Genomic DNA, 13,997 nt, shown 5'->3' with positions numbered 1-13,997 from the left:
CACCTTCGGTAAAGTGACGACCCTGGTGGTTAACTTGGGCATGATAGTGTCGGACAAGCAGAGTGGTGACATGATGGTTCTTAGGCATGATCAGAGGGTGCGTGCTCGAAGGTCCAAGGATCACTGTCGCTTCACACGCAGTCTGCCACCCACTCGAAGCAAGCCGTCTTGGTCCAAAAAGGGGCAAAGGGAAAGGATTTGACTTGATTTTGAGAGTTTCTTTCCCTGCCGCAGACATTGTATCTCCTCCGGAAAGGTGATTGCCTGAACACTGTGGATGATGAAATTCTCTGTCAATTTATCGTTTTTGACACCACCATGGTGAGCGCAGCGATGCCAACCTGTGCAAGCGCCGTCAGGAGAGTGGAAGCTAGCGCTGATGTGCTTGAGAGTACTGAAGGCTCTCACCAATGCAGTCCACTCCGAAAACTTTTCAAACCGGGATGAGAGGGTTGAGGGGTGAGGTTTGGAAGATACCTCGGTCTTGCAGACCTGTGGTCTAATCTCCTTGTCAGCATCAGGTGAGATTAATGGGAAGGTTTGTAGATCGACGGGTGTGGGTCTATTTTGTAGGAACTCACTAGGGCCGCCAAGCCAGACCTGCAGTTTCTGACCCAGGTTCTCCGGTGAACTCCTTGTTGCCGCGTCGGCAGGGTTGAGGTTGGTGGGCACATGATGCCACTGGTCTGGGAATGTCAATCGCCTGATCCTCTCTACTCTGTTAGTGACGTATGTGAAGAAACGTCTCTTCTCATTCTTGATGTAACCGAGCACGACGTTGCTGTCAGTGTAGAAAGTCACAGTGGGCGAACTCAAATCAAGCTCTTGTTCAATCAACTGCCATATCTCTGTGGCAAGAACCGCACTGCAGAGCTCCAGGCGAGGGATGGTGTGGCCGCTAAATGGGGCAAGCTTGGCTTTTCCCATCACAAACCCAAGGTGAAAGCCTTGTTCATGGGGCACCTGAACGTAGGCCACTGAAGAGATAGCCTTCTCTGAAGCATCGCAGAAGACGTGGTATTTAGCATCGGGTGACTGGGTAAGGGATGTTGGAAGAAACATGCGAGGTGTTTCGAGCCCTTTGATGTCTTGGAGGGACTGTTTCCACAGCTCCCAACGGTGGCGGAAGTTGTCCGGGATGGGTTTGTCCCAGGCCTTGCCATCTGGAGACACCTCTCGCAGGAAAATCTTGCCACTGATGGTTGCTGGAGCGAGGAAACCAAGAGGGTCATAAATCCCGTTGATGGTGGATAAGATCCCTCTTCGAGAAAAATCTCCATTGGAAACCTGGGGGGGAATGTCAAATGTATCTCTTTCCAAGTTCCAGCTCAAACCCAAACATCCATGAGTTGGTAAGGGGTCAGTAGGCTGGAGGTTTTGCAGCTCCGTGGACAGTTCTTCTCTGGGAAAGGCTGCCAAAACACTCCTGCTATTTGAAACAACCTTGTGGAGATTGATCCCGCCGGTTTTTTTAAGCTCTCTTTGCGTGCGCTGCATGAGGTGGACAGCTTGGTCGACTTCAGGAACGGAGGTGATCCCGTCGTCAACATAGAAGTCCCGCTCGACGAACTTCTTCACATCTGGCGCACTGTGGGCAATGCTCTTCCGGAGGCCGTAGGTAGCAACCGCTGGAGATGGACTGTTGCCAAAGACATGGACACACATCCTGTATTCCACGAGGGGTGCGTCAAAGTTGTTGCCTCGGTACCAAAAGAAGCGTAGGAGATCTCGGTGTTCTTGGTCAACGAAAAACTGGTAGAACATCTGTTCTATGTCCCCAGCTATTGCCACTGCATCTCTGCGGAACCTCAGCAGAATGCCAAGGAGGCTGTTTGTCAAGTCTGGCCCTGACAGCAGCAGCGAGTTCAGAGAGACGCCTTCGAAGGTCGCTGACGAGTCGAATACACCGCGGATTTTATCAGGTTTTTTGGGGGTGGTACACTCCGAAAAGTGGAAGGTACCAGCTGTGTCCAGCCTCACCCTGGGGGACCTCTTCAGCGGAGCCACTGTTCAGGATCTTCTCCATAAACTGGAAGAAGTGTTCTCTTTTTACGGGGTTCTTCTTCAGTGATGCCTCCAAGGCCTTGGCCCGACTGACAGCTTGGGACCGATTGCAGGTGGGGATTGGTTTTTCCGATCTCAGGGGAAGAGGAGCCGACCAACGCCCTTCTTCATTTTGCTTGAATTTCTCATCCATGAGAGCCAAAAATGCTTTGTCCTCCACGGACAGCCCAACCTTGTCATCTTCTGGTGTTCGCTGGAAAACTTCAGCTCCGACATCTTTGGCGACGTCGACCTTCAAGTTGAACGGGCAAGGTTCAAAAATGGTCCTTCTTCCATCAATGACGCTCGTCTTGGCAACTCTGATGGTCGATGGTTTGTGGACTTTGTTGAGGCACACATCCCCGATGATTACCCAGCCAAGAGGCAGTCGCTGTGCAAATGGCGATTTCGGTGGGCCAACAATTTGCTCCAGCACGTGGTGGGCTTCAGGGAGGTCTCGTCCAATCAGCAGTGCGATGGGGATTTGTTTGTCGAGAGGAGGGATTCTTTTCCGTATGCGATTGAGATGGCCATGATGTTGGGCCACTTCAGAAGAAGGGATTTCTGATCGATCGTTTGGAATGGTGTCGCATTCAAGTACGTGGGGCAAGGTCAAGGACCTTCCGTCAGTGGACTGGACAGTGATGTTCCGGAGCTGACGACCACTCATCGCTTGTGTTCCGCCGCAGGACGTTAGCTGATATTCAATTTCACTGGGGGACGAGCCTAGCTGATCCATCAGCTCCGGCGTTGCCAGGGAGGCGTTGCTTTGGTCATCCAAGATCGCGTAAACCTGGATCCCCTTGGTCTCATCAGGGGGAAAAACTTTGACCTTCACCACCTTGCCGCAGGATCTGCTCAGGTGACCCCCTTTGCACAAGGTGGTGCACTTTGCGGACACCTCCCCGCCATGCTCTCTGATGGGATTCAAGGATGCTGATGGTCTGTCCTGATGCATGGTGGTGTGGTGCCTTCCAGAGCAGACACTGCACTTGACCGACATATTGCAGTCCTTTGCCCTGTGGCTGGTGGAAGAAAGGCATCTGTAGCATACTCCTTTCTCTTTCAGGGTTGCCTTCTTCTCACTGAGTGATTTTGCTGCGAAGCCTTTACACTCTAGCAAAGAGTGCCTTGCGGTTGTGTGGATTGGGCAAAGCTCGGATTTTGCTTCAAGGTTGGTCTTTCTGGAGAGTACTGGCTTGGCCTTTTTGTCGTTCTCCAAATTGAAGGCCGGGTCGTTCTGAATTGTGGCGCAAGTTTTAACGAAGTCCACAAAAAACTCAAAGGGGGGGAATGGAACGCGGTGATTGCTTTTGTATGTCGCTGCGCGCATGACCCACTTCTGTCTGAGGTGGTGAGGAAGCTTCCGTACCACCATGTTGACCCCTGTAGACGAGTCGTAAAGGGCAAACAGAGGGGCGAGGACAGGGTTCATCTTGGCTGACAAGATTTCTTCAAGGAGGTCGCTCAACTCGTAGAGGCTGCGCTGATCTTTAGAGATAGGTGGAAACTCCTCCAGTCTTGCCTTCAGGCATGCCTCAATGAGCTCAGGTGAGCCAAACCGCTCGTCCAGGCGCTTCCAGAGGAGTTGGAGTCCTCTCTGAGGATTCCCGATGTTGGCAGACCTCAGGCTCTGGGCATACCTCTTGGACTCTGGTCCAAGGTACTTGGCCAGGAGGTCCAGCTCCTCGGCAGGAGAGACATCCAAGTCGAGCATGATGGATGTAAAACAGTCTTTCCAAACGTGGAATGACTCCGGGCGTTCATCGAACGGAGTCAATCGATGAGTCAAGAGATCCCGCTTCATCCAAAACAATGAGGCAGCGTCATGTGATGACTGGACTGGTAGGGACGTGTGGTTCTGCCTGGGTCCAACTGCAGATCCCTGTGTATTGAGGCGGGAAGAGGCTCTGGAAAGAGTGGGAGATGCTGCGTCCGACGGCTGGCTGTAAGCATCATCGTTCAACAATCTTGGCTCGTGCCATCGACGTTCGTGCGTGGTGGACGTGGAGTAGTCCTGGAGGGCGGGCTCCTTCTTGATCGTTCTTTGAACAGTGTGGAGGCTGGGCTCGTCCCTCAGCCTGAGGGCGCTCAGCTCCGTCAGTTCCTTGGTAAGATAGGCTTTCCTTTTTGCCAGCTGGTACTGTTCCTCTGCAATCTGGAGCTCGAGTTCCACCTCTGCCAGTCGTTGGTTGGTGACGGAGAGGGTTCGGGCTCGAGCAGTCTTTTCTTGAGACATCATAGTGGCGAAGTTTTTTTACTATTCTGGCTCGCGGATTCTTGCGCTCACGCCCCAGATAGTTTTACCAAGATTCTTTATTGTAAAGTAAAGTGAAGTGAAGACGGTAAAAAACTGAAACATATGTAAACAAAAGAAACCATAAGAAAAAGTACAAACTAATATGAAAAGAATCAAAACACAAAATCGCAACCTCTAAACCACCGCAGTCGCGACCGAAAAAACCAACGCTTGGTGGCAAATGGGGTACACAAAAAATCGAATTATCCAAACACACAACTGGAGCACTGGGGCCTTCGTTCCGAGTCGTTTTCTTTACCATAACTTAAAACCAAGAAAACACTACATCGACCGAAGTCGGCACGCTTCTTACTTTTACTACAATTCCTACAACAACACTAACAACACTCTCAAATGAACAAAATCACAAATTCAGAAAACTAAACCAGATCTACAACAAGGAAAAAATGGCGGAATAGCTCGACAACCACGTGGAAGACTGCAAATCTTACTCTACCAAAAAATGTGTGTCAAGAGCGATCACACAAATGATTACAACCTCAAAAACAATGTAAATCATACTAGAGTCGGATCCTTTATTAAAAGAAATGAAAATTACTCACACTTCGTGGGCCACCAGACCTCTTAAAAGAGAGGGAGAGAGAAACCGTCCAAGGACAGATTCAGGGGAAACTACCAAGTAAAACTTTACAAAGCACAATGATCTCCCTTATACTTCTATACATATTCTTTCAACTGGAATAAACGAAACGAAATTAAAAGAAGATTAAAAATACTGTCGGAGACAGAACAGTGCCAGAATCTTTTATTTCCCTTTCGAGTCTAACTCATTTTGTTTAAATCAACTTTAACTGCTGATGTTGATCATGGGGTATTTTCCTGTAACTTTTGGAAGGGACGTTGCTGTTATCAGTCTTTGTAGAACTTTGATTGTTTCTAGAATTGGTCCGATTCAAAGTGGCCGGTCTCAAAGCGTGGGTTTCCAAACTAGGTCAAACCCGTCAGTCAGTTGCTGAAGCTCACGCGGGAGATCTATTTTTAGCTAGGGATATGGAGTCTCCTCCCATATAAGGAAGTTTTACATCACTTCCGGTATTCCAGGGTAAACAAGGGAACCCCTTCTGCTCTGACTTGGCCCGTTTGTTTTGAAACTTCAGCTTTGGGTTTCCTTTTGTAATTATAATTGTTTTTATCCGCTTTCTGTTTAGTGTTACAGCTGATTCTTGTAGGTTACTTTGGGGAATTTCCGGCACTGATTTAGATGAAAGTTTATTTGGATTTGTGTGGATTGTTTTGACTTAAAGTTATTGATGCATTGTTTTTGCAAACAAATTATAATATGTTGTATATAATGTATATAATTGTGTAACTATTTTTGATGCTTTTTGATAAAACTATGTTTATTGATTATATCTTTCTGTCAGGTTAGATTCTTTTTCTAAATTCTTTTACTTAGTTTATTTTTGTGTGGATTAGTGACCTCAGGTCTTTGGATTTTCAGTATGTAAGCTGATGCCTACCGGTACCAGCTGATGATGTGAGGCGACCCATGGCCGCCTGTTTATTGGTTTATTTTCTGCTCTGAGGTTTGTTTACCTGCAAATTCGCAACATTACGGTTACTTTGTCTTGTTAATCTGTCAGCTTAGTTTTGTTGATTGTGGAAGGACAGTTGTGCCTGTGTTATTATAATATGTCTCTAAATACTTAATTGTGTGTGTGTGTGATTACAAACCTAAATCTGGATGTCTGCTTGAAAGTGATGATTTTATAAGAGAATTTAAGCATCGGATTGGGCGGAAGGTGTGTCTACTGGGATTGTTTGTCGAGTTTAACAATATTAGACGAATGTTCATGAGTTGTTTTCTTTCTTTGTGATCTCTCTGTATATAGTTATGACTATTTCTTTTTGGATGATTGCGATTCATCACATGTTGATGTTTCTGCAACTATTTGTGTGTTCACTGTCTTTATGACAGTCATGACAAATACTTTTCTTTTGATTTTTATACTTTGATCTTGTACATTTTCTTATGTTGTTTTATACTGGCATGTTCCAGGTGTGAGGTGTGAGGTGTGAGGAGATGAATAAACCCATGCACACTCTATGCAAGATGTTCGAGTTTTCCTTCCCCTTGTTACATATGTATGTATGTATGTAGGTATGTATGTAGGTATGTATGCATGTGTGTTGGTGTGTCGGTGTGTCATGTGTGCAAGAAAAAAGGGTATTGTAGTTTTTTATCATGGGTTTTATGAATTTTCTTCTCTTATTCTTTTATAATTATTAATTAATGACCTATATGTGCGGATGACCAATTTAATTTCCTTTGTTGGATCAATAAAATGTTATGAGTTATGAGTTATGAAGCAGAATTTTCTCGGCTTTTTGTTCATATAAAGGAGGGTAAGTGTGACTATGATTTATTGATACTTGAATGTAATAATGAATAAGCTCGGATGGCAAGGCCAGGGTATAACAAAACATTAATTGGTAGATCCAGATGATGGCGGGGGGGGGGGGGGGGGGGGGGGGGGTGGTGATGAGCAGGGAATGTTGACCCACTGGCCATCCATTGTGGAAGATCAGGGATATAAATGATCATTAGCCCCTGGGAATGTGAATCCACCATTAGGCAAATTTGTTTTCTTTTTTGGTATCATTTGAAAGCTGATGTCTCACTGATATGAAATGTGCACAAAAAAAGTGTGTGGTCCTGATCTTTCTTTGTGAGTAATTTTTGTTTAAGTTGCTTTTCTGTGTGTTTTGTTGACAGCATGGATGGATGCTGTCGTCACATTTTGGCATCACTATATGAAGTCATCAACTTTGTGGAGGATAAACAACTTAGTCAGCGTGACATCGGGAGCTTGTCAATGGGTTCGTCGCTGCAACATAGACGACAATGCCATGCTCATCACTGATGTGGAGACATGCCAGAACCAAGCGACAATAGGACAGGATGCTCAGTAAGTCAGAATATTATTTCCTAAATTCATTTTATATAATTTGGGTAAAAAAATTGCTATGTCGACTGAGCTATTTTTCAGCCACAAATAGATAAGTCTGAAGATTATTTGCTTTGTAGTTTTTAGTTGACTACGTTTATTAGCAATGACTATAGGCAGGTTTCACAGTATTGTGTTCAGCAATTTACTATTTACACACTCAAATTCTACAAAATAAATGTTGGCACACAATTCAAAGGACATGTTTTTCCAACAAAGTGAGTTTGTTACAACTAAAAACAGTAATTTTTTTTATAGTCCTGGTCCTTATTTATATCTAAAAACCAGGCGCAAAGCGGCATACCCTGAAAACGCTAAAAAGCAATACGGTCATCCTATGCATGCATATAGCTCATATAGCCAAAACCGTTGAAGATAGAAAGACATTTATTGAACAAAAAATATGCAACACATCATTCTTAACAAGTGTTGTTCTTGTATGTATATCAAAATATTGATCTTCAAATGAATGGTTTGAAAAAATACGACTTCCGGCAGACCTAGACCGTTTTGAAGGAAAAAACCGTGTTTTTTTTCAAACCATTCCATGGCCATCAATATTTTCATATACATGTAAGAACAAAACGTGTTAAGACTGGTGTTGTACATCTAGTTTGTTCAATAAATGTCTTTCTATCTTCAATGGTTTTGGCTAGATGAGGTAACAAGAGAAGGATATGGGCATTGGAATTACGTCAACATTTCGAGCATTGTCACAGATGAAAAATTATCTGCAGGGTGCTCCTGATTAACAAACCGAGCAAAACTGAAAATTATTGAAGAGAAGACATGTCTGAACAGTTTATAAAGAGACAAGTTTGCAATCATTTGTAAACACCATTATTATATGGAGGAGTAACTGTTCCCCTACCCCCTAAGAAGGTATTTCTGTCCGTCAACCACGTGAGCGATCGCCACAAATCGAGGCATCACTCACATTTCAGTTTGGACACACCGGCTGATTGCAAATGCACAGTACGTGTTTCGACACTGAAACGTGACGATTGAGCGTCAAAATAGTTTCTTAAAACAGTCGAAAATGGAGTTAAATGTGACTTCAACACTCAGTGGCGATCGCTAGAGTGGCGATTGTTACTAGACGGACACTAGAAAACCTCAGAAAATGTAATTACTTTGCGATTTTTTTAACTGAAAAACTGTTGCGGTCTTTTTCTGTCGAGCGCGAGCGTCAACGTAAAACAACGTGAGGTCACTTCCTCCCCAAACGGTTAGTTTTTGAATGAAAAGAAAAAAGTGGCGATCGTTACATTGTTTAGACGGACTGGATCGCAACTTTGAAACTCGGGTCACCGTGCGTCGATCAAGGGCAAATTGACCTCGGCAACATTATAACTCACTTCAAGGGTGCACAAACTTGTATTTACAGTATACAAAATTAGGTAAACTTGTGTTTTTGTCCTGTGAAATCACAATTAGTTTCGATGCTCTTGATATCGCTATGCGGACGGACAGATCCGAATCCCCATACATTTTTTTTGCGGAGCTAGTATAAGTTAGAATTTGTGTTATGGATATCGATTGTTGTTGAAAAACAATCATTTCAATGTGTTCTGGCACTCTCAACCACCACAGCATTGATACTTGTGCATGTATGTGTTGGAATTTAGTTCTTTGTTTAGTGATGCTGTGGCAAAAGTAAATTCATCCGTCCGTATTTTGACGATCGCCACCATTCACACGCGCATAAATAAACACATTATCAAAAATTTCAACTTTTATTTTCAAAAAAGTATTTAAACAACAACTAGTTTGCATGTTAATACAACAAATACAGCAGATTCTCACAGATATGGATTTAAAAGACTAAGCAAATCTGAGACTATCAAAATGGCCTAATACCATGAAACCTGCCTAAAGCATGTGGGCTTGGTCCTCTAAAGAAAGTAAAGGCGTGTAACCTGATTTTGACCTCTTAAAATATATCTGTAAAATCTACACAATTATGCCTCATGGAGTAAAGTAACAACCAAAATATTAAACATTTTCATTCTCAAACTTTTCTTTTTGATTTTGCATACACAAAAGTTATACACCGTTAAGCTAGTATCAAACTGAGCTGCGAGTGCGACCATAGTTTGCGAATGGAATTCGCAGTCGGCAAAGAGTTGCCCTCCCTTTAAAGGCTTACTTGGGCAGAATTTTTCCTTTCATGGAATCGGTAAATATTCATGTCAACATTGATAATCGTGACATAAAAATGTTGAGTTCACTCTTACATGCTAAGTGCTGAATAATTTATACACAAACACATTTTATGCATGACTTATCTTCCCCTGTGTTTGTCCTTCCAGTGACGTGACAGTGAAATTGACCATGAAATGATGAACGCATGATTGAACAGAAAGACCCATTACAGTATTGCATTGAATGTGGTATGAAACTTTCGGATTGGGTACGAAACGAGAATTCCTCAACAGTTCACCACTCTTGTCCACCATTCCTTCACATAAATTATATACTTTTCAAGAAGAAAACCAAACTTTATATTCCAATTGTTCACAGATTTTGAGGAAACTGTGCATGTTTGTGTCTGTGTGTTCACTTTGTGTGATCAAAATAACTCTGAAACATGGAGGTTCAGCGACGTGGTCTTCATAGATTCACAAGGTTGGTTTTCTGTCTTGTTTATTTCAGGCCAAAGGAGCTTCGGCCATCAGAGGAAAACTACAAGCCTATTCCTAGCACAGTACAGCTACCACAGGTGTCTACTTTTTTCGAAGGCCTGAAAGAGCTCCATCCCTCCTCATGCTTTTTGGATGTTTGGGAGCCGCGTCAGACGCCATCTGCCCCAGCACCACCCCCTCTCAGAACTGACTCACCATCGGTTCGCCTGGCTACATTCTTGAGAGACCATCACTGTGAGTGTGCTGACTGTGACTGCAGTACTAAATTTCTTGACAGTCTGTTGTACTCCTCTTGCGAAAGACAACAAATAGAGGAAGACACAACAGGCCAACACCAAAATGAGAACTGGTTTACAATGAGAAGTGGGCTCATTACAGCATCTGTTATAAAGAAAGTTCTCAGTTCGACTAACTACGCAAATACAGCAGAACGACTTGTTAATCCATCTAGTCTGGACAACGGCAATTTGCCAGCAGCAGTGAAATTTGGGCGAACGCAAGAGCACAGAGCTCTGACCCTCTTTACTAAGCTTCATCGGTACAAACACAGAAAATGCTCTGTTCGTGTTCCTGGGTTAGTTGTGTCCGAAACGGATTCATTCTTAGCCGGTAGCCCTGATGCAGTCGTTGATTGCAGTCATTGTGGGAAGTTTGTTGTTGAAATTAAATGCCTGTATTCAAAACAGAACATGCACCCACGTCTGGCAATGAAATTGTCTGACTTTTGTGTTCTCGATAATGACAAGTATAGAGTGAAAAGGGACCATGCATACTTCTGTCAACTTCAATGTCAAATGGCTGTAACTGGACTGAAGTCAGGTGTGCTGGTGGTGTACACAAGGAAAGGTGTTGAGGTTGTGCCCATCGACTTTGATGAGGAATGGTGGGAAGCATCAAGGATGAAACTCAAGCAGTTCTACCCAACTTTTTTCCACACATGGAAAGCACATGTTTTGTCTCGCACACCAGTCTCTGTCGCAATGGATGTAGTGTCCAACACAATTGTGTCTTCTCACGTTATATCAGACACGACATCCACTGGAACAGAGACTGTTGAGTCAGAAGAGACAGACACCACATCCACTGAGACTGAAACTGTTGAGTCGGAAGAGACAACTAGGTCAGACACCACATCCACTGGGACAAAGATGGTCTCTTCTGACACAGTAGACGCTGTCCCAATGGATGTAATGTCTGACAGAATAGTATCTTCTTCCACGACAATCTCTGACCGAGTGAATGTGAATTGTGATGGACAACTCGGCATTTTGTAACCCTGTGAATGTGATAGACATGACAATTTCTGCCAGTATTGCTTCGCATCAAAAACATATTGACCATGTTCAATCGTCTATGCAACAGTTTGCTACATTTCTTCAGTCACAGAATTTCAGACTACGTGGGGAGACACCAAGTGATGGAAATTGCTTTTTTCATGCAATAAGCAATCAGCTCACTAGGACTGGACAGGGAAATTCCTCTGCAGGCTCCATTAGAAAGCTGGTTTGTGACTATTTAGATAACATGAGCCATGCCGAGCAAGTTGTTGTTGGATTGTTTATTGTGGGTAAATCTTTTGATCAATATGTAACAGATCTCCGTAAAAATGGAACAAGCGCTGATGCACTTGCTGTGGAGGGCACAAGTCGAGTACTGGGACTGTCAATAACAGTGGTTACTCAGCCAAGAAGTATTGTGATTCATGCTCCTGCATCTGCTGGTACCATGCTCTATGTTGGATACATTGCTGATTTAGAGCATTACGTCTCGGTTGAACCACATCTATTTGGAGTGACACAGTAGACACACAAGGTCAAAGAAACTGAAAAGTAAAAAAATGTCAATTTGTTTTTGCTTAAAAAGTTGAAACAAGACCAGCTTCAAACTAAGCACAATAATACTTTAGGTCACAGTTTCTACCACAGCTGGGTGCATGTATTGCTGTAATTTTTTCACAGTGCCAAGACAATGACCTTCAATGCCATCATCAAGTTTGTTCTTTGGTTAAAAACAATGATTTTTGTCCGTTTGTCGAGAGAGAGACGCAGTTTGATGTTTGTTACTCATTGCTTAAATTCTAGCCGACTATAGAGAGCTGTACATTTTGATGAATTTGAAAACTAATATTAAATTTGAATTGATATTTTTTTTATCAAAACTAGAATTTTGGTCTCATTGTCCCAATACTAGTTACTACTAGTAGTAGTACTATACTGTGCAATGGCCTGCACACGGAATGCTAATTGGGGCTGATAGCAGTTTACCGCCATTATTCCTTGCATGATTTATTGTTATTATTTTTAATTTTGTTGAAGTGTTGAAATTCATCTTGTACATATTCCAGATATTTCCAATTCCAGCTTTTAACTGTTACCTGTCCGCTTTTTCTTACACTACAACTTTCCTCGTGTTTTTATGCGACATGCTACCTGCGATATTTAACAAAACTTCAATTTTGAGTTTACAGGGAAACTGTTTTGGGTGGTCACCTCACCCCTTGAACTCTGACCTTGACCTCTACAAAATTGTCAATTTTCAACATGTTCACTCGATTCAGTGTGGACATCCCTTTATGCTGAGAATTGTGGCGCAGGGCTAAGACAAAGGATTAAGATTTATTTTCCCCATGCATATTATACTGTATATATTATATGTTGCGTTTTAGAGACTTTGGTAAATGTAGCCAGCTTTTTGTTGTGCCGTGTTTAGCCTTTGAAAGCGCGTTCTTTCTTCATCTTCTTTCGTAATTGTCCGCCTTAACCAAGTTGTACTATCTGGGTTTACTAATGGCGAGCAGCTACGAAAAAAAAAGTATTAAAGAAAGAGAACAACTTCTCAGCGAGGCTCGATTGATTGAGGCCGTTATTTGTGTTCAGAACAACTTCTCCGCGAGGCTCGATTGCCAGTGATTCAGAGGCCGTTATGTGTTCAGAACAACTTCTCAGTGAGGCCGGCTCGATTGATTGAGGCCGTTAGGCCTATGTGTTCAGAACAACTTCTCAGCGTGGCTCGATTGATTGAGGCCGTTATGTGTTCAGAACAACTTCTCAGCGAGGCTCGATTGATTGATGCCGTTATGTGTTCAGAATGATACTGACACCCCGGGCCGGTCATATCCATTCGGCATTCCGCGTGTTGGTCCACTTCGCCACACCATAGACCATTGGTCTATGGCCACACCGAGTAGCCTCCGCGGCGGGACAGCTCACTGCAGGTCTCATTTCTGGCGTTGACCGACACTGGCACTGCTGTGTCTGACTGGTTTACTTTTCCGCATTGCCATTGGCCCTGGTCGTACAAGTTAGACTAAGATTTCAGTAATATGTTGAAACATAATCTGTAATTTCTTCTTGTTCTTAAGTCAGTCAGTTTGCCTGTTCAGTTGTCGGCGCCGCGATGCCAGTCACTGATGGACACTGTGCTATGTTAGCCTGGCCTGGTGCGGGCTGCACTGAGGCTGACATAAATACATGTAAGAAGTTCAGTTTTCCGACCTGCTAGGTCAACTTATAAAACATAAGACAGAAAAACATAATTGATTGTATTACAACCACGTGCAGTACACAGGAATGTTGCTTGGCTTGCCGGGGGTCCTGATTTGGCCTATTATGGTCCGCTGGACCCGAAAAGCAACAGCAAATAAATAAATAATGCTTGGCTTGAGTACACTGCGGCGCACACACACGCATGGACGCACGAACACACACGCCCGCCCGCCAGCAGGCACCCACACAACAAACAACTTGACAAACTGACACACGAAGACATACACACACGCACCCGCGCGCACACACATGACTCCGGCACACGCAAACAAACACACGTGTGTGTTGGTATTTCTGTGTGAATAAACTGATGTGTTTGTGTTTAGGTTTGAACAAAAACAACACTTATCCGTGTGCGTTCGCGCCGGTGAGTGTGTTCAAGTGTGTGGCGGTGTGAATTTGAGTCAGTGTTTGTGTGTGCGTGTGTCTTTGTCTCTGTGTCTGTTGTTTTGAAGCATGTGAGAAAGATGATAACTTTTAATATCTAATGACAGAC

The 13,997-nt window shown here is 43.7% G+C and overlaps 1 long non-coding RNA gene across 1 annotated transcript in view; it reads left to right on the top strand.

Annotated features, from left to right (window-relative positions):
• LOC138978515 (uncharacterized) overlaps window positions 1-13,997 on the top strand; it is a 308,348-nt gene that overhangs the window by 185,712 nt on the left and 108,639 nt on the right. The window lies entirely within an intron of this gene.

This window comes from Littorina saxatilis, linkage group LG10, assembly GCF_037325665.1.
Source record: "Littorina saxatilis isolate snail1 linkage group LG10, US_GU_Lsax_2.0, whole genome shotgun sequence".
In the NCBI taxonomy this organism is placed as follows: Eukaryota; Metazoa; Mollusca; class Gastropoda; order Littorinimorpha; family Littorinidae; genus Littorina; species Littorina saxatilis.
The sequence above is the reverse complement of the archived record's forward strand: the minus strand, read 5'-3'. Positions and strand labels throughout refer to the sequence as shown.